At 42.2% G+C, this 16,752-nt stretch overlaps 30 non-coding genes across 30 annotated transcripts; all 30 read right to left on the reverse strand.

The window, feature by feature from the left end:
* Window positions 1–11,822: 11,822 nt before the first annotated feature.
* TRNAA-CGC (transfer RNA alanine (anticodon CGC)) lies at window positions 11,823–11,904 on the reverse strand. The gene has a single exon. It is a non-coding gene; the product is annotated as a tRNA-Ala (tRNA).
* Window positions 11,905–11,979: 75 nt separating this feature from the next.
* TRNAS-AGA (transfer RNA serine (anticodon AGA)) lies at window positions 11,980–12,061 on the reverse strand. The gene has a single exon. It is a non-coding gene; the product is annotated as a tRNA-Ser (tRNA).
* Window positions 12,062–12,135: 74 nt separating this feature from the next.
* Window positions 12,136–12,217, reverse strand: TRNAS-AGA (transfer RNA serine (anticodon AGA)). The gene has a single exon. It is a non-coding gene; the product is annotated as a tRNA-Ser (tRNA).
* A 74-nt stretch (window positions 12,218–12,291) lies between these two features.
* TRNAS-UGA (transfer RNA serine (anticodon UGA)) lies at window positions 12,292–12,373 on the reverse strand. Its single transcript has one exon. It is a non-coding gene; the product is annotated as a tRNA-Ser (tRNA).
* A 75-nt stretch (window positions 12,374–12,448) lies between these two features.
* Window positions 12,449–12,530, reverse strand: TRNAS-CGA (transfer RNA serine (anticodon CGA)). Its single transcript has one exon. It is a non-coding gene; the product is annotated as a tRNA-Ser (tRNA).
* Window positions 12,531–12,603: 73 nt separating this feature from the next.
* TRNAS-CGA (transfer RNA serine (anticodon CGA)) lies at window positions 12,604–12,684 on the reverse strand. The gene has a single exon. It is a non-coding gene; the product is annotated as a tRNA-Ser (tRNA).
* Window positions 12,685–12,914: 230 nt separating this feature from the next.
* TRNAS-CGA (transfer RNA serine (anticodon CGA)) lies at window positions 12,915–12,996 on the reverse strand. Its single transcript has one exon. It is a non-coding gene; the product is annotated as a tRNA-Ser (tRNA).
* A 73-nt stretch (window positions 12,997–13,069) lies between these two features.
* On the reverse strand, window positions 13,070–13,151 carry TRNAS-CGA (transfer RNA serine (anticodon CGA)). Its single transcript has one exon. It is a non-coding gene; the product is annotated as a tRNA-Ser (tRNA).
* Window positions 13,152–13,226: 75 nt separating this feature from the next.
* Window positions 13,227–13,308, reverse strand: TRNAS-AGA (transfer RNA serine (anticodon AGA)). The gene has a single exon. It is a non-coding gene; the product is annotated as a tRNA-Ser (tRNA).
* Window positions 13,309–13,382: 74 nt separating this feature from the next.
* TRNAS-AGA (transfer RNA serine (anticodon AGA)) lies at window positions 13,383–13,464 on the reverse strand. The gene has a single exon. It is a non-coding gene; the product is annotated as a tRNA-Ser (tRNA).
* A 74-nt stretch (window positions 13,465–13,538) lies between these two features.
* On the reverse strand, window positions 13,539–13,619 carry TRNAS-CGA (transfer RNA serine (anticodon CGA)). The gene has a single exon. It is a non-coding gene; the product is annotated as a tRNA-Ser (tRNA).
* Window positions 13,620–13,849: 230 nt separating this feature from the next.
* TRNAS-CGA (transfer RNA serine (anticodon CGA)) lies at window positions 13,850–13,931 on the reverse strand. The gene has a single exon. It is a non-coding gene; the product is annotated as a tRNA-Ser (tRNA).
* A 73-nt stretch (window positions 13,932–14,004) lies between these two features.
* On the reverse strand, window positions 14,005–14,086 carry TRNAS-CGA (transfer RNA serine (anticodon CGA)). Its single transcript has one exon. It is a non-coding gene; the product is annotated as a tRNA-Ser (tRNA).
* A 75-nt stretch (window positions 14,087–14,161) lies between these two features.
* Window positions 14,162–14,243, reverse strand: TRNAS-AGA (transfer RNA serine (anticodon AGA)). The gene has a single exon. It is a non-coding gene; the product is annotated as a tRNA-Ser (tRNA).
* Window positions 14,244–14,317: 74 nt separating this feature from the next.
* Window positions 14,318–14,399, reverse strand: TRNAS-UGA (transfer RNA serine (anticodon UGA)). The gene has a single exon. It is a non-coding gene; the product is annotated as a tRNA-Ser (tRNA).
* Window positions 14,400–14,472: 73 nt separating this feature from the next.
* On the reverse strand, window positions 14,473–14,554 carry TRNAS-UGA (transfer RNA serine (anticodon UGA)). Its single transcript has one exon. It is a non-coding gene; the product is annotated as a tRNA-Ser (tRNA).
* Window positions 14,555–14,629: 75 nt separating this feature from the next.
* TRNAS-CGA (transfer RNA serine (anticodon CGA)) lies at window positions 14,630–14,711 on the reverse strand. Its single transcript has one exon. It is a non-coding gene; the product is annotated as a tRNA-Ser (tRNA).
* A 73-nt stretch (window positions 14,712–14,784) lies between these two features.
* On the reverse strand, window positions 14,785–14,865 carry TRNAS-CGA (transfer RNA serine (anticodon CGA)). Its single transcript has one exon. It is a non-coding gene; the product is annotated as a tRNA-Ser (tRNA).
* Window positions 14,866–14,940: 75 nt separating this feature from the next.
* On the reverse strand, window positions 14,941–15,022 carry TRNAS-AGA (transfer RNA serine (anticodon AGA)). Its single transcript has one exon. It is a non-coding gene; the product is annotated as a tRNA-Ser (tRNA).
* Window positions 15,023–15,096: 74 nt separating this feature from the next.
* On the reverse strand, window positions 15,097–15,177 carry TRNAS-UGA (transfer RNA serine (anticodon UGA)). Its single transcript has one exon. It is a non-coding gene; the product is annotated as a tRNA-Ser (tRNA).
* A 74-nt stretch (window positions 15,178–15,251) lies between these two features.
* On the reverse strand, window positions 15,252–15,333 carry TRNAS-AGA (transfer RNA serine (anticodon AGA)). The gene has a single exon. It is a non-coding gene; the product is annotated as a tRNA-Ser (tRNA).
* A 74-nt stretch (window positions 15,334–15,407) lies between these two features.
* On the reverse strand, window positions 15,408–15,489 carry TRNAS-CGA (transfer RNA serine (anticodon CGA)). Its single transcript has one exon. It is a non-coding gene; the product is annotated as a tRNA-Ser (tRNA).
* A 73-nt stretch (window positions 15,490–15,562) lies between these two features.
* Window positions 15,563–15,644, reverse strand: TRNAS-CGA (transfer RNA serine (anticodon CGA)). The gene has a single exon. It is a non-coding gene; the product is annotated as a tRNA-Ser (tRNA).
* Window positions 15,645–15,719: 75 nt separating this feature from the next.
* Window positions 15,720–15,801, reverse strand: TRNAS-AGA (transfer RNA serine (anticodon AGA)). Its single transcript has one exon. It is a non-coding gene; the product is annotated as a tRNA-Ser (tRNA).
* A 74-nt stretch (window positions 15,802–15,875) lies between these two features.
* Window positions 15,876–15,957, reverse strand: TRNAS-UGA (transfer RNA serine (anticodon UGA)). The gene has a single exon. It is a non-coding gene; the product is annotated as a tRNA-Ser (tRNA).
* A 73-nt stretch (window positions 15,958–16,030) lies between these two features.
* On the reverse strand, window positions 16,031–16,112 carry TRNAS-UGA (transfer RNA serine (anticodon UGA)). Its single transcript has one exon. It is a non-coding gene; the product is annotated as a tRNA-Ser (tRNA).
* Window positions 16,113–16,187: 75 nt separating this feature from the next.
* TRNAS-CGA (transfer RNA serine (anticodon CGA)) lies at window positions 16,188–16,269 on the reverse strand. The gene has a single exon. It is a non-coding gene; the product is annotated as a tRNA-Ser (tRNA).
* Window positions 16,270–16,342: 73 nt separating this feature from the next.
* TRNAS-CGA (transfer RNA serine (anticodon CGA)) lies at window positions 16,343–16,423 on the reverse strand. The gene has a single exon. It is a non-coding gene; the product is annotated as a tRNA-Ser (tRNA).
* Window positions 16,424–16,498: 75 nt separating this feature from the next.
* Window positions 16,499–16,580, reverse strand: TRNAS-AGA (transfer RNA serine (anticodon AGA)). Its single transcript has one exon. It is a non-coding gene; the product is annotated as a tRNA-Ser (tRNA).
* A 74-nt stretch (window positions 16,581–16,654) lies between these two features.
* Window positions 16,655–16,735, reverse strand: TRNAS-UGA (transfer RNA serine (anticodon UGA)). Its single transcript has one exon. It is a non-coding gene; the product is annotated as a tRNA-Ser (tRNA).
* Between the last annotated feature and the right edge of the window lie 17 nt (window positions 16,736–16,752).

The following is a 16,752-nucleotide window of genomic DNA, read 5'->3' on the forward strand; positions in this document are numbered from 1 at the left end:
CTAGACAGTACGGTTATTTTTTACAGTGTATCGCGTAGCGGATTTAAAGGGGGAGCAAATTTTGGGTGTTTTCTACGGCGCCGAACTACAAAAAGTCTCGTTACCCGAGACTAAATTATGAACACTTCGCAAATAAACGCTCTTTTAACTTGCGACAAAAGAACGCGACCCTACTATTTAGGATGCTTCCCAGTAGACAGACTCCCAGAACGTCCTAAAAGGCCAAAATTTTGCTTTATATTCAATAACGAAGCTGCTGGAGAGGCTGGAGAACATTGGATAGCATGCTTTTCTAACAATGACACGGTAGAAATGTTTTGCACTTACGGAAAGTCGCCGCGATACTATAAAGTTAATTTAAAACGATAGGGAAACGAGTTGTTTACAATAAACAACAAATTCAACATCCATTTTTTCAACTGTGCGGTCTGCATTGTAGTCTGTACCTAGCGCTCCGTTGCGAGGGCGTGGCTAGACAGACGATATTAGATGCCATCTATGACCAGAATCTTAAACTTAACGATTATGTCGCCTTATTATATTTATCTTTACATTTAAAAAAACATGTACACAGATATTGTTCGCAATAAAACAATTTTTTATTTGTCTTAATTTTACATTTAATCAATATCACGCCATTTATGGTGTTTAGCTCTTCGTTCGTTAGATGGCACTACTGGACCGAGATTTTGAAGTTCGTCTTTCTTTTTCCGAGGTTTTTTCTGTTTTTTCTTGTTCTTCTGTTTAGCGGAGGCCGTCTCAAACAGGTTTTCCAAGTCCGTTAAATTGTCCCCGTTTGCCTCCGCTAAATTCTCTTGTTCATCGACAATTTCTTCTTGAAAAGCGTCCGGATTTGCATAACCGACAGCCCCTTCTTCTAGCTCTCTTTTTGGCGTAAAAAATGTGTTTTGCAAACGATTTGCAAGAACTTCGGCCTGCCGTTTCACCATATCTCCAACATAGGTCGGCCCATATTGCTGGTAAAAATCTTCTCGTGTTGGTGTCCCCGCCGCCGTTTCGCTTTTAAAAACCTTTTGCCGAGGCTCGGTTCGTTTAGGCGTAGTAAAAGAACTGCCAGGCGTGCTTGTTGTCGGTGATGACGTGGCATAGTTCGGCCATGACAATTGTTTTTTTCGCGGGGGCATTTTAGGGGTGACCGGTAATGGCGGCGTGGGGACATTGGACATTGCTTGTGTTACGACCTCAAATTTAGGTAAAGGAATTTGTTTCTCGATACTTAAATATTTCTTAAAAGCGTCTAAATATTTATATAATTTATCGTAAGCATTCAATGGCGATTTTAAAATATCATCAATCTCTCGGTCCAAAGCCGAGTGTTCTTGGGCAGCTGTTGAAGTTACTGCGCTAGCGGGGACAAGAACCATTTGTTTCATAGTTTAGCAGCTATGGCTTGGACAATTGAAGGCAAAATTGCTGCAAGTAGCGTCGTAAGAAAACCACCTGATTGCTGCAACAACAGCTTTTTTTTGCTTTTCTGCGACAAGGTACTTGATCCGAGTTGTCTAATAATTTTCTTGTACTTTGCTAGCTTTTTCTTACGGTCTTTACTCAAATAAATGCCCCCGCCCTTTAAATTCTTACAAATTGTCTGAAGGCTCTTTAATTGGGGCGTGCTACTATTGTTTAAGAGGGTTCGCCGTTGTTTACAGCTAGTTTGACGCAAACTTTGTAAATAAGGGACAAATTTGGCAAACTTTGTCGAGGGACGGGCTACGAAGAGTCGGGAGCCTTTTCCTGATCGATGTTTAACGCGCGGGGCCATTATTCAAATGACAATTAAATTTAATCGACATAGACATACATAGGCGATTCGTGAGGTAGAACACGCGACCTTAATCGTAAATTTTCCGGAGTTTCTTGTTTTAAATCAATTAACAAATAACTATAGGGTTCTTTAGTGGCTAGCCTGTACGCATCCGTAATACGTCTCGGGTTATCTGGACTTATTTGTTGCGCTAAATATCTAATAGAGGCAACATCGCGAGGATTTTTCATTATTATAAAATAGGAAGAGTTTTGAGAAATTATCCGCGATTGGCTACCCTTGGGAAACAGTTGTTGAGTAATAATAATGACCGTATACCCTAAATGATGCGACGTCACGCACACTAAATCGGCAATATGAGTTTGCTTAAATAATTGGCTAGCTAAGTCGTCTAATACCAAGTAGGAGTCGCGATGAGTTTCCCAAAAGTCCGGATCGGCCGTTGGCAAGCCTTGAATAAATTGAATTCCCGGAATCAATTGTTTCAATTTTTCGTAGTTTGGCTGCCAGGCCGCGTAGCAATAAATAACCTTTTTATGCGGTGGGTCAAACATAAGCTGATGATTTTGCAATAAGTTACTTAAAAGAAAACTCTTCCCCGCTTGCGTTGGCCCCACGATTAGAAACTGAGCGGGTGTTTGGAACTTTAAAGAATGCGAGACTGACTCGGTTGGATTCATCTTGATTAATAAACATTTTTATTTTAATTAACAGTTTATATATATATAATATATATAATCAAAAATACAATTAACCCAAAGACCCTTAATAAACACAAATTAGAAAATCTTTAAACAAAATAAACGAAGCCCTTTTACCCAAAAAAAAATTCCCCTATTTAGTAATTGTTTTTTTTTTTTTAAAAGTTTCTCTTCTAATTCCAGACAACGCTGGCGGAAGCGTTGGGCGTTGAGGAGGTTAAAGTTGACGCGCGACTCGGAGGGTGGTAAGATGTAAACACGCACTACTGTAGCGAACACGACGGATGGATGCGCACGCGCACTTTTTCGGTTCCCGACCGCTCTTCGTTGGTGGTTGGGCATGTCTGAACCAGATGGTCACAAACATCCGTGCCCTCGCTGGTTGGGAAGTCGGGAAACCCTTGCCGCAGTGGTTTGTTGTTGCACGGCTTTTTGGAAACCATCGCGCACGATGGACTGTGCTTACGATGTTCCCTGGATGGACTGTCCGTGCAACGCCACTGGTACAGGGCAATGCCGCAAAAGGCGCAGCGCGTCGTCTGTGTTTCTACATCTGCAAGATAGAAACCGGCTTTGGCCAGGGCTTCGATGGGAACGCAAGATTCCCACAAGCCCTCGAAAGTATGTCTTCGCCTAGCCTCGTAATTCATGCGAAAGAGATGTTGAAGCGGATGCTGACTCTTTAAAACCGTACGGTCGACTGGTTGTCAAATCGGCGTTCAACAATCTCTTATTCGAGGTTTGGCGAAATCTTTTGGTGATTTTAACGGCCTCTAGCTGCAGCTTGTATTTGTCCCGTTTAAAATTAAAAGGGACATTGACTGTAACTTCCTTTTCCGGATTCATCGCCACACTTTCAAAGGTTTCAAAGTCAAGTTTTTCCAGATTTTCTCGATTTAACGTCAACCCTTTAATTTTCTTGACTTCTTTTCCTTTGCTAGTGCGAAACGAGTAGCTTTTGGCACCGGTACTACAAAAGGAAGTTATATAATCACCGCCGACTTCGTCCGCCCAGCAACCAATATGATTGCCAGTTGGAATGTTAAACTTTCCCGGTAGATGGCGGTAGATTATCGAGTCGGTGTCACAATACAAAGCTGCGCGGTCTAATTGAAGCAGCATCTTGTTCAATTCGAGTCGCCCGTAGCAAGAAACGAAGCTCCCCACGATGGCCGACCCCAGTTTGTAGTCTAGAACGTAATCGCTTTTGGCTTTGTACGATAAGAGAGCGATTGACTCCGTAACTGGCCGTAAGTCGACTAATTCCAGAGTGTAATCGCTCGCGTATCGTATCAATTCGTAATAATTGTTGATAAAGATGCTGCGAATCTTTCCCGTATTTAGCGCCATGCGACCCCAAAGAGAATTTAAATTAATTTTTGCGATATTACGCAGGGAAGGATTTGATTGGATATCCGCCACTGTCAGAGAAAGCTTTTCATTCCGGTTCATATCAGCGATATAGGCCTCTTTCTGCAGAGGTGTTTGCGCGTGAGCGGGAAATCCGGAATTCTTCACTTTCAAGGCGATAAAATCAGTCATGTACTGCGAGAAGAAAATTCCTTTTTGGGATAGTGATAAACTTCGAATATATCGAGGAGTTTATAACCATGCTCCATAGCGGTATAGACTTCGACCGTTGGCCAGACTGATTCGAAAGCCCGCTCATCGACAGTGTGATCGCAGATTTCCGCTCGCAATTCTAGACACGTGCGACAGAGGGCGTAAGCTAATTTACCACCGCTGCGAAAGGGAATTAAGGGGATGTGGAGATCTTGAGGGGGCAGCAGACGACAACTCATAACGCCAAAATACCAGCCTGGCGATTTGTCAAAATCTCTGTTATAGATTATGGGATGGCCGCTAGGGTACGGACAATCGCGACAAACTTTCGGATACAAAGAAATAATATCCTTGTAGAAAATTTTCTCCTCACCTTGCACGTGGTAGTTGAGAACAAAATTTTCCGTTCGTCCCCCATAGAGAGCGCTACGGGCTGATATTTGAGGTCGAAAAGTTAAACTTTTGCAGAAAGCCTTAGCTTCGGCGTTTTCTTTTAAAAGCTTAACAAATTGACACTCAAAAATCGATGTGTACTCGTAGCCGGGCATATTCTCTTTAATAAAAAGCTCTCTATCTAGAGTCCGCTCGTACAGAAATCTGTTGCTGGCCTTGAGTTGGGTATTGTAGACATTAAGTTTTTGACATGGACAACCGTGAAAGTAACAACCGTGGAAATCGTAGATTTTGGGCGGAGTTTCACTATAGCCGTCGACTAAGTAGCGACCCACCCGATATTCACCGCCATAGCTTAAAGCCGTTCGCAATTTAATATTTTCCGTTTTCTCCACCCAAGCGAGATATTTTAAGCTAATCTGACTGTGATTAAATTTTGCATTATACCCATTAGAAGGAACAATACCCATGCTGTAAGGTTTATAGTAATTGTTAAGATAGATAGTGGTTAAAGCACCCGCCAAAGTAATATTTTTTAAGCAAAAAGGGTCTAATTTTGTTAGATCTACGTAAATTTTTCTAAAAGCTTCGACGCCTTGTCTTAGGACTCGGACATCTTGAATGCAATATTTAATAAGCTCCTCTTTGATGTTGTAAATAGATCCTTCCATTGACGCGTACCAAGTTTGAAAATCTCGATAATCATTGGCCTTCATTTGAGCTACGTTAAAGTACGAAGCTTCAGGGATGACGCCAATGTAATTAAGATTTTCTTCGGTAGGAAAATCAAATGGAAAAAATCCCTTCGCCACATCGCCGAGGCTAAACATGCTGGTGAAATTACGCAAAGGTTGACTAATATAATTAAAGCTATCGAGAAATCTAATTTGCGGTCCCTCGAGATGAATCATGAGAATTTTACTGCCGTCAAAAATAACGGCAGGGGTGACGTGTCTATGGACTAAAGCGTTGAGAATTAAGAAGTTATCAAAAGCTTTCGCGTAATGAGCTACGACTTGAGTGTTAGTAAAGCGCGGTTGGTACGTTTTACGTTTTTGTCCAGTCAAAACTACCTGCTCTACGCTAAATAAATAATTTAAAAATTGCTCGACGCAATTGGCGCCGTAAAAAATTTTGGTTTCAAAGCCAGCCTCAGTCTGCACGTCGCAAACTAATAAAATGGGGACGTGGATATTATTTCTAAGAATAGTCTCAATGTCGTAATAAATAAACCGCGAGGCTTTCATTTTGGTTTCCAGAGGCATAACAAAATGTTCGCCTGGCGGATGAACTATTTTACATTGAGAGCATTCCGGATTGCAGTCGTGATCCTCGCCCATCAGCCGCCCACATTCTAAACATCGTTTTTGGCTCGCGCAGGTGCCATTAAGAACATGAGTGTCGAAGCAAGGCCCAGGGAAAAAGTAGCGGTGGCATTCGTCGCAACGTTTTAAAACATCCTCGCTGGTTAAATGAAAAGCTTCTCCTTGACACCGAAAACATATATAGGGTTTTGTATCCTCGGGGCATTTATGCTCTTTTAACAAATTATATTTGTAAAAAGATTTCAGGCATAAATCGCAAGAGATACAACCCCCCATCATGCCGTGCCAAGTTTTCGCGGGGTGGATATGGTCACCAATTTTTAAGAGATAGATAAATTTAGGAGCTTGGGGTCCTTTGAAAAATATGGTAAAATTATTCGCAGCATCAACTATTACGATCCTATAATGGGGAGCTAAGTAATTTTGAAATTTTTGAATATCCTCTAGAGTAACGAAACCTTCGGGGACGCCGGCTTTTCGGTGCAAGATTTTCGCAATATTACCTTGAAGAGTGCTATTGCGCCTCAGTTTGTTAAAATTGTCCTGGTTAAAGGGCGGACCTTGCTTATTTTGTTGATAAAAATTGCGATCGGCCATCTCTTTACCCAGAACTAAACTTCGAGCAAAACAGAGGTTATCATTGTTCTCCATAAAAATAAACTGGTTATTTTGTTTTACAAAATAATCCAAATTAACCAAAGTTCTATTTTTAATGGATTTATACAATGTCCCTATATTCGCATCGAGGTTTAAAAAAATTATGTCAAACTGAAAATCTTCACCATTAAAGACAAAGTCCCGACTAGATTGCGTCACTCTATAGATGGTGCGCATAATTCGCTTACTGGTGAATTTGTCAATTTTTATAAATTTAATATTAACGGGGGTCGTCAATCCGGGGGAACTTAAAACAAATCGAACCCGATTATACCCGGGATTCTCGGTTACTAATTTACGTATAACTTCGTCGAGAATTTTTCGAAAAATTCGAAAAAAATCTCGCGTTGGGATGTCATCCAAATTTTTGAAAGCTATACGCAAATCGATTTGTTTACAGTGCCATTTGCGACTCGTTTTGTCTAGCTGCCGCTCAATTGTGTAGTACCGGTTTACCTGCGCGTGTTCTTCTCTCTCACTACCCTCCGAGTCGCTGCCGCTGCTGCTGCTCGAACTCATTTTTTGAATTTCTATCAGAAATAAAACAATTAGAAAAAACTTGGTTTGCAGATTCATTGTTAAATAGATACGTACTTTGCTGGGAGGCTGCTGTTTAGCCTCCTCGTCCTGTTTGACGGTCTCCACCAGCTTCTTGAAGGCGTTAAGGAATTTAACGCCTTCTTTGTTGTTTTTTTTTAAAACTATTTTCAGTCTTTTGTGGTTACACTCCCAGACCTTATCAGGCTGGGAGTTTCTAATATCGAAAAATTTATAGACTGCCGCGTCTATAAAGTAATCCCCCTGGCGTGGGGGGACTTTAGTTTCGTAGTACTGTCCTTCCTTTCTAACGCGAAAGGAGCCCTCAATACCACTGGACCCGACAATATTTTTCTGCAGGACGTCCTGCACAAAGCTTTCGTCGTCCGAGTCCAGCAGTATTTCGAGGGGTTCTGGCTTCAGGAACTGGGTGATGGTTCTTTTTCCACTGCTGGTAGAAGGGGCTGGAAAATTTTCTTGCGACGACGGCGGTGAATTAAGGAGCGATTGTGATAGAGACTGCGATTCTTGATACTTGTTCATGGTGGCAAGTTAGATTGTGAAAATACAATGCCGATGCTCCAGCTTTTATACCAAAATCTCAGGGCCATTTTTTTAGAATACAGGCCCAGATATGGTTTTTTACCTCTCCGAGTGACGTATGTCACGGAGAGGTTCTAATTTCGACGTGTCTGTGTGTCTGTGTGTCTGTGTGTCTGTCTGTGTGTCTGTGTGTCTGTCTGTCCGTTGTTACACCCACGTGACCGCGTTCGCAGTTTGCAAATCGGAGCAAACGTATATTCAATTTCCAGACCGCATTTACAGTCCCGGAAATTGTATTCGACTTACAGGCTATTACTCCATTGCCTGTTTAACAACTCTGTTCATTTGTCCACCCCACATGGACACTAGTCTGAACTTATTGGCTTCTAAACACCACCATCTTCTAGTTTTTCGCCCATTCCACATGGACGGACACCAGTCTGTACTTACTGGCTTCTAAACACCACCTCCTTCTCGTCTTTGTCCATTCCACATGGACACCAGTCTGTACTTACTGGCTTCTAAACACCACCATCTTCTATTCTTTGTCCATCCCACATGGACACCAGTCTGTACTTACTGGCTTCTAAACACCACCATCTTCTATTCTTTGTCCATCCCACATGGACACCAGTCTGCACACCTGGCTTCTAACACCACCATCATCCTTAAGGTTAAGACATACGCGGCGATCGGCTAGGGTTACGAGAAACGTCTAGCCTTCCATTGACGGGGTCTTCCGCCAAGGTTCACGCAATTGCGATGTTCTTATCCATAGCTGCGATTCGAAACCCTTATATACTACCTATTTGAGTAAGGCGACGCAACGGGCGTATGCTTCATTTCAAACGCCAATATTAGTCAGGTCTCTCAAGAATGTTTAATTGTTCTTTTTTAAAACGATGTAACGTTCAATAAAGCGAATAACTAACGAAGAAAATATTAAATATTAATTATATTTATTTTAATATTTAAGATAATCTTGTTTCTCAATTCAAAATTAATACGGAAATGGTTAAAAAGCAGTCTATGTTATTGTCTGTGTGTGTCCGTCCGTTATTACACTAGTGCCGCAGTGCGCTGCGTTAGAAGTTCGTTTTGTTTTGATGTGTAAAGAAATCCTACAGAACCATAATATTCCCTTTATCCTTAATATAAAGTGAATATGATGAAATATTTTTCGTAATTATGATGCATTTAGTGCTTTGGTGTCTTTAAAGCTCTGTTTCATTTTAATATTCCAAAGAGTTTTACTAATATTATTATTTGAAATGGCTGTTTATAAATTACTAAAGCTATACTACATCTGTATATAGAATAATCCTTGGTTTAGTAATTTTATGAAGAAAGCTAAGAACTAGACTCCGGCGGGTATATCTTAGTGAAATATAGAGTAAATAATTGAGGCCTGAGGTGATGTAAACTTTGGGTTTTGATTTTCGTGTCTGAAATGAAGAGACATGAACGGTTCAGAGTGAGCCGAAAGTTAAATACACTCTTAAATAATCAGGTTAAGATTTTATAATAGAAGAAAAGATCATGTTGGCAATTAGATTAGTAGGGCTAAGCTACAGAGTTTTTATTCTCTTTATGGTGCGCATTGACTATCAGTGCGTCTAGCTACAATTTAGCTTTGGTATTATCATAAGTTAATTATTTAACGTTAACACTCATGTTGGCAAACTAAGAATATTGTTTAGGTGAGACGAGACGATAGTGTTTACACTGCTAACCAGTTGTGAATGTAGCTATCAGAATATAGGGTAAACAGCTGAAGCGTAGACTTCATTTCCTGTTCTTTTTGCCATTAACTGATTTCCATGGGTCCAAGATTTATCCTTATTGGATGTAAAATGTCGTCTGCTTTACTGTATATTCGCTATGCTTGGAATACTGCTTCAATATTTCGAAAATTTTTACTTCAAAAAAGAGAAATAATTCCATATCTAGGTAAATAACTTTGTAGTAGTAGACCTCTTGACTCGGAGAGGTAATATTTTGGTTTTCCCAACTTGTTTTTTTATAAAACCACCTTATTTTACTTTTATTAAGTGTATCAACAAGCGATTTGTTAATTTAACCTTAAATGCATTTTTTATTGACGAGTTGATACTGGAGATTATGAAGGATATTAGCGTAGATACGCATATAAAAAACACCTCTATAGTTTAATATTAATATACGTTTATTCATATTTAAATCATGTTAAAAATAATTTCACTTCCTCCCAAAATAATTACTTTTAACCTTCATCAAAAAATTTTGCCTATAAGGAAATCTTATACATATTATTCAAAATATATTATTCAAATCACGCCCAGACAGGCTCAAACAAACTTTGCAGACCCATAAAAAAAACCTAACCCCTCGGCCTTCTGTCAAGGTAACTCCTTCTTAACCTTCGCGCATAAATTTTTAATATCACACGATCTTATTTTAATTATTTAAATCGTGACTAGACAAGTTTTGCATATAGAAAAATAAACCTAGACCTTGGAGAGATTTCTCATTCTATGAATATATACCTAATTAACTTTTTCCTTATTATCGAAAAAAATAGTCTCTTAACAATCTTGAAAGCTAGACACTATTAGAATTAACCTCCATAATTTACTATATAAGCCCCGTGTTTCAAGGTGAAAGTTATCAGTTGTTTAACTTCTGTTACTTAAAAAACAATCCCAACCAAGATGTCTTTCTCTACCGCTCCTCGATTACCCGCCCTGTCGTTTGTCAAAATTCATCCGGCAGCGCTTACTCCTCGTCGTGCCACTCCCCACTCGGCCGGACTGGACTTGTATTGTCCAGTAGATACCGTGATTGAACCGCATGGTGTCAAAATCTTGTCGACCGGGTTAGCCGTTATGCTACCGGCGAACAGCTACGGTCGCATTGTTGGCCGTAGTTGCTTAACGGTCCAAGGGCTGTTTGTCGCCGAAGGGACTATAGGTATGTTTATTACCTATTTTATAATGCCCAACAGTATAATATTTCTAAAGAATAACAATAGACGCCGACTATCGGGGCCCCCTGAAAGTGGTCATAGCCAACGTAGGGGAAACCCCCTACACTGTCCGGCGTGGCGATAGAGTTGCCCAATTAATAGTTACACCGGTGCTATTGTTAAGGCCGTTGGAAGCAGCGGTAAATAACTTTAGTTTTAATTTAGGATTCAGCGTGTAACACGTTTTATATATTGTTTCTAGAATCTAACCCCAACGCTTCGTGGGAGTGGGGGGTTTGGCTCGACTGGTGTCTAGTCATTTTTTAATGGGGGTGGGTTCTTTTGTAAATATCTTTGTTATTATTATACATGTCTTTTTGCTAGTTATTGTATATACTTTATGTTATTAAAAATTTTTATTTGTAAATCTGTATTTTCTTTTCAGACTTATAATTATAGGTTTATTGTACTAGCTATTTAAATATCATTTACTATTGGAACCCTCCCAATATGCTGTGCCGCATTTTTTTTTTTTAAGGGTTCATAGTTAACGTTTCATTAACTCTTTACGAAATCGAGCCCATTACTAGCAGGCCAGTGATGAATATAGTTTAAGTTTTGGTTTGAGTTAAGAAGATGACGTCATGGGGTTTGAAAATAGCCTGTAAGAGCTCGGGCCAGTCCGGACTTGTCTCAAAACCTTGGTTTGAAACCAATCTAGGGTTGGAAGTTTGGTTCGAGTTGGGTGGATGGCGGCCATCTTGGGGTGGCGGCCATCTTGGATGTCTGCATATCTGAGTGGCTATCACTACTAACCACTCGGCCACGACTGCTTCTGTTAACGGAGACCACTCAAAAAGTGTGGAACTACTAAAGCTATCATTGGAATAAGTATATTAGTTCGAACGCACTCGGCAGGATTCGAACCTGCGCGGGAATATCGCTACAGATTTCGAGTCTGTCGCCTTAACCACTCGTCCACGACAGCTTCGCTTAACCGAGACCACTCAAAAATTGTGGAACTACTAAAGCTTTCATTGGAATAAGTATGTTAGTCCGAACCCAGTCGGCAGGATTAGAACCTGCACGGGAATATCCAGACAGATTTCGAGTCTGTCGCCTTAACCACTCGGCCACGACTGCTTCTGATAACCGCGACCACACAAAAAAGTGTGGAACTACTAAAGCTATCATTGGAATAAGTATGTTAGTCCGAACCCAGTCGGCAGGGTTCGAACCTTCGCAGGAATATCCCATCAGATTTCTAATCTGTCGCCATAACCAGTCGGCCACGACTGCTTCGGTTAACCGAGACCACTCAGAAATCTCTAAACCACTAAAGGTATTATTGAAATAAAAATTCTTTCCTCAACCGCAGTCGGCAGGATTCGAACTTGCGCGGGAATATCCCAACAGATTGCGAGTCTGTCGCCTTAAGCACTCGTCCACGACTGCTTCGATTAACCGAGACTACTCAGAAATCTGTGAACCCACCAAAGGTATTATTGAAATAAAAAATCTTTGCTCAATCGCAGTCGGCAGGATTCGAACCTGCGCGGGAATATCCCAACAGATTTCTAGTCTGTCGCCTTAACCACTCGGCCACGACTGCTTCTGTTAACCGAGACCACTCAAAAAATTGTGGAACTACTAAAGCTATCATTGGAATAATTATGTGTGTTCGAACGCAGTCGGCAGGATTCGAACCTGCGCGGGAATATCCCAACAGATTTCTAGTCTGTCGCCTTGACAACTCGGCCACGACTTCTTCTGTTAACCGAGACCACTCAAAAAAGTGTGGAACTACTAAAGCTATTATTGGAATAAGAATGTTTGTTCGAACGCAGTCGGCAGGATTCGAACCTGCGCGGGAATATCCCAACAGATTTCAAGCCTGTCGCCTTAACCACTCGGCCACGACTGCTGCTGTTAACTGAGACCACTCAAAAATCTGTGAAACTGCTAAAGGTATTATTGAAATAAAAAATCTTTGCTCAATCGCAATCGGCAGGATTCGAACCTGCGCGGGAATATCCCAACAGATTTCGCGTCTGTCGCCTTAACCACTCGGCCACGACTGCTTCTGTTAACGTAGACCACTCAAAAAGTGTGGAACTACTAAAGCTATCATTGGAATAAGTATGTTAGTTCGAACGCAGTCGGCAGGATTCGAACCTGCGCGGGAATATCCCACAGATTTCGAGTCTGTCGCCTTAACCACTCGTCCACGACTGCTTCTGATACCCGCGACCACACAAAAAAGTGTGGAACTACTAAAGCTATCATTGGAATAAGTATGTTAGTCCGAACCCAGTCGGAAGGATTCGAACCTGCGCGGGAATATCCCATCAGATTTCTAATCTGTCGCCATAACCAGTCGGCCACGACTGCTTCGGTTAAACGAGACCACTCAGAAATCTCTAAACCACTAAAGGTATTATTGAAATAAAAATTCTTTCCTCAACCGCAGTCGGCAGAATTCGAACCTGCGCGGGAATATCCCAACAGATTTCGAGTCTGTCGCCTTAACCACTCGGCCACGACTGCTTCTGTTAACCGAGACCACTAAAAAATTGTGGAACTACTAAAGCTATCATTGGAATAAGTATGTGAGTTCGAACGCAGTCGGCAGGAATCGAACCTGCGAGGGAATATCCCAACAGATTTCGAGTCTGTCGCCTTAAGCACTCGTCCACGACTGCTTCGATTAACCGAGACTACTCAGAAATCTGTGAAACCACCAAAGGTATTATTGAAATAAAAAATCTTTGCTCAATCGCAGTCGGCAGGATTCGAACCTGCGCGGGAATATCCCAACAGATTTCTAGTCTGTCGCCTTAACCACTCGGCCACGACTGCTTCTGTTAAGCGAGTCCACTCAAAAAATTGTGGAACTACTAAAGCTATCATTGGAATAAGTATGTGTGTTCGAACGCAGTCAGCAGGATTCGAACCTGCGCGGGAATATCCCAACAGATTTCTAGTCTGTCGCCTTGACAACTCGGCCACGACTGCTACTGTTAACCGAGACCACTCAAAAAAGTGTGGAACTACTAAAGCTATTATTGGAATAAGAATGTTTGTTTGAACGCAGTCGGCAGGATTCGAACCTGCGCGGGAATATCCCACAGATTTCGAGTCTGTCGCCTTAACCACTCGTCCACGACTGCTTCTGATACCCGCGACCACACAAAAAAGTGTGGAACTACTAAAGCTATCATTGGAATAAGTATGTTAGTCCGAACCCAGTCGGAAGGATTCGAACCTGCGCGGGAATATCCCATCAGATTTCTAATCTGTCGCCATAACCAGTCGGCCACGACTGCTTCGGTTAAACGAGACCACTCAGAAATCTCTAAACCACTAAAGGTATTATTGAAATAAAAATTCTTTCCTCAACCGCAGTCGGCAGAATTCGAACCTGCGCGGGAATATCCCAACAGATTTCGAGTCTGTCGCCTTAACCACTCGGCCACGACTGCTTCTGTTAACCGAGACCACTAAAAAATTGTGGAACTACTAAAGCTATCATTGGAATAAGTATGTGAGTTCGAACGCAGTCGGCAGGAATCGAACCTGCGAGGGAATATCCCAACAGATTTCGAGTCTGTCGCCTTAAGCACTCGTCCACGACTGCTTCGATTAACCGAGACTACTCAGAAATCTGTGAAACCACCAAAGGTATTATTGAAATAAAAAATCTTTGCTCAATCGCAGTCGGCAGGATTCGAACCTGCGCGGGAATATCCCAACAGATTTCTAGTCTGTCGCCTTAACCACTCGGCCACGACTGCTTCTGCTAAGCGAGTCCACTCAAAAAATTGTGGAACTACTAAAGCTATCATTGGAATAAGTATGTGTGTTCGAACGCAGTCGGCAGGATTCGAACCTGCGCGGGAGTATCCCAGCAGATTTCAAGTCTGTCGCCTTAACCACTCGGCCACGACTGCTTCTGTTAACCGAGACCACTAAAAAATTGTGGAACTACTAAAGCTATCATTGAAATAAGTACGTGAGTTCGAACGCAGTCGGCAGGATTCGAACCTGCGCGGAAATATCCCAACAGATTTCAAGTCTGTCGCCTTAACCACTCGGCCACGACTACTGCTGTTAACTGAGACCACTCAAAAACCTGTGAAACTGCTAAAGGTATTATTGAAATAAAAAATCTATGCTCATTCGCAATCGGCAGGATTCGAACCTGCGCGGGAATATCCCAACAGATTTCGAGTCTGTCGCCTTAACCACTCGGCCACGACTGTTTCTGTTAACGTAGACCACTCAAAAAGGGTGGTTATACTAAAGCTATCATTGGAATAAGTATGTTAGTTCGAACGCAGTCGGCAGGATTCGATCCTGCGCGGGAATATCCCACAGATTTCGAGTCTGTCGCCTTAACCACTCGTCAACGACTGCTTCGATTAACCGAGACTACTCAGAAATCTGTGAAACCACCAAAGGTATTATTGAAATAAAAAATCTTTGCTCAATCGCAGTCGGCAAGATTCGAACCTGCGCGGAAATATCCCAACAGATTTCTAGTCTGTCGCCTTAACCACTCGGCCACGACTGCTTCTGTTAACCGAGACCACTCAAAAAACTGTGGAACTACTAAAGCTATTATTGGAATAAGAATGTTTGTTCGAACGCAGTCGGCAGGATTCGAACCTGCGCGGGAATATCCCAACAGATTTCAAGTCTGTCGCCTTAACCCTCGGCCACGACTGCCTCTGTTAACCGAGACCACTCAATAAAGTGTGGACTTACTAAAGCTATCACTGGAATAAGTATGTGTGTTCGAACGCAGTCGGCAGGATTCGAACCTGCGCGGGAATATCCCATCAGATTTCTAATCTGTCGCCATAACCAGTCGGCCACGACTGCTTCGGTTAAACGAGACCACTCAGAAATCTCTAAACCACTAAAGGTATTATTGAAATAAAAATTCTTTCCTCAACCGCAGTCGGCAGAATTCGAACCTGCGCGGGAATATCCCAACAGATTTCGAGTCTGTCGCCTTAACCACTCGGCCACGACTGCTTCTGTTAACCGAGACCACTAAAAAATTGTGGAACTACTAAAGCTATCATTGGAATAAGTATGTGAGTTCGAACGCAGTCGGCAGGAATCGAACCTGCGAGGGAATATCCCAACAGATTTCGAGTCTGTCGCCTTAAGCACTCGTCCACGACTGCTTCGATTAACCGAGACTACTCAGAAATCTGTGAAACCACCAAAGGTATTATTGAAATAAAAAATCTTTGCTCAATCGCAGTCGGCAGGATTCGAACCTGCGCGGGAATATCCCAACAGATTTCTAGTCTGTCGCCTTAACCACTCGGCCACGACTGCTTCTGCTAAGCGAGTCCACTCAAAAAATTGTGGAACTACTAAAGCTATCATTGGAATAAGTATGTGTGTTCGAACGCAGTCGGCAGGATTCGAACCTGCGCGGGAGTATCCCAGCAGATTTCAAGTCTGTCGCCTTAACCACTCGGCCACGACTGCTTCTGTTAACCGAGACCACTAAAAAATTGTGGAACTACTAAAGCTATCATTGAAATAAGTACGTGAGTTCGAACGCAGTCGGCAGGATTCGAACCTGCGCGGAAATATCCCAACAGATTTCAAGTCTGTCGCCTTAACCACTCGGCCACGACTACTGCTGTTAACTGAGACCACTCAAAAACCTGTGAAACTGCTAAAGGTATTATTGAAATAAAAAATCTATGCTCATTCGCAATCGGCAGGATTCGAACCTGCGCGGGAATATCCCAACAGATTTCGAGTCTGTCGCCTTAACCACTCGGCCACGACTGTTTCTGTTAACGTAGACCACTCAAAAAGGGTGGTTATACTAAAGCTATCATTGGAATAAGTATGTTAGTTCGAACGCAGTCGGCAGGATTCGATCCTGCGCGGGAATATCCCACAGATTTCGAGTCTGTCGCCTTAACCACTCGTCAACGACTGCTTCGATTAACCGAGACTACTCAGAAATCTGTGAAACCACCAAAGGTATTATTGAAATAAAAAATCTTTGCTCAATCGCAGTCGGCAAGATTCGAACCTGCGCGGAAATATCCCAACAGATTTCTAGTCTGTCGCCTTAACCACTCGGCCACGACTGCTTCTGTTAACCGAGACCACTCAAAAAACTGTGGAACTACTAAAGCTATTATTGGAATAAGAATGTTTGTTCGAACGCAGTCGGCAGGATTCGAACCTGCGCGGGAATATCCCAACAGATTTCAAGTCTGTCGCCTTAACCCTCGGCCACGACTGCCTCTGTTAACCGAGACC

The sequence above is a fragment of the Phalangium opilio genome, unplaced genomic scaffold, assembly GCF_054372755.1.
Source record: "Phalangium opilio isolate 3A_F unplaced genomic scaffold, DU_Popi_V2 ptg000105l_1, whole genome shotgun sequence".
Classification (NCBI taxonomy): domain Eukaryota; kingdom Metazoa; phylum Arthropoda; class Arachnida; order Opiliones; family Phalangiidae; genus Phalangium; species Phalangium opilio.